Here is a 259-nt window from a genome sequence, read left to right as displayed (position 1 = left end):
ACACACACACACACACACACACACACACACCCGCTAACATGGGCCTCATCCAGGATGCTATTCCACAGACACCACTCCCTGCTGACCCACTTGGTCCAGAGGTGTGAATGAGAAATTCTAGAAGGGCAGGGCTAAAAATGCCAGAGTAGTTTGTTTCCCAAGAAATGGGAATTGGCTTGGTCCCCCAGTGCGATGCTAAGCCCCTCCAGGTGGCTGCTGAGGCAGGCCCCTGATGTTGGGCCTCCTGAGTCTGGCCAGG

The 259-nt window shown here is 55.2% G+C and overlaps 1 protein-coding gene across 1 annotated transcript in view; it reads left to right on the top strand.

Moving 5' to 3' along the window:
- The window catches only part of COL4A2 (collagen type IV alpha 2 chain), a 178889-nt gene that overhangs the window by 175334 nt on the left and 3296 nt on the right, over positions 1–259 (top strand). The window lies entirely within an intron of this gene.

The sequence above is a fragment of the Pteropus alecto genome, unplaced genomic scaffold, assembly GCF_000325575.1.
Source record: "Pteropus alecto unplaced genomic scaffold, ASM32557v1 scaffold13, whole genome shotgun sequence".
Lineage (NCBI taxonomy): Eukaryota > Metazoa > Chordata > Mammalia > Chiroptera > Pteropodidae > Pteropus > Pteropus alecto.
The sequence above is the reverse complement of the archived record's forward strand: the minus strand, read 5'-3'. Positions and strand labels throughout refer to the sequence as shown.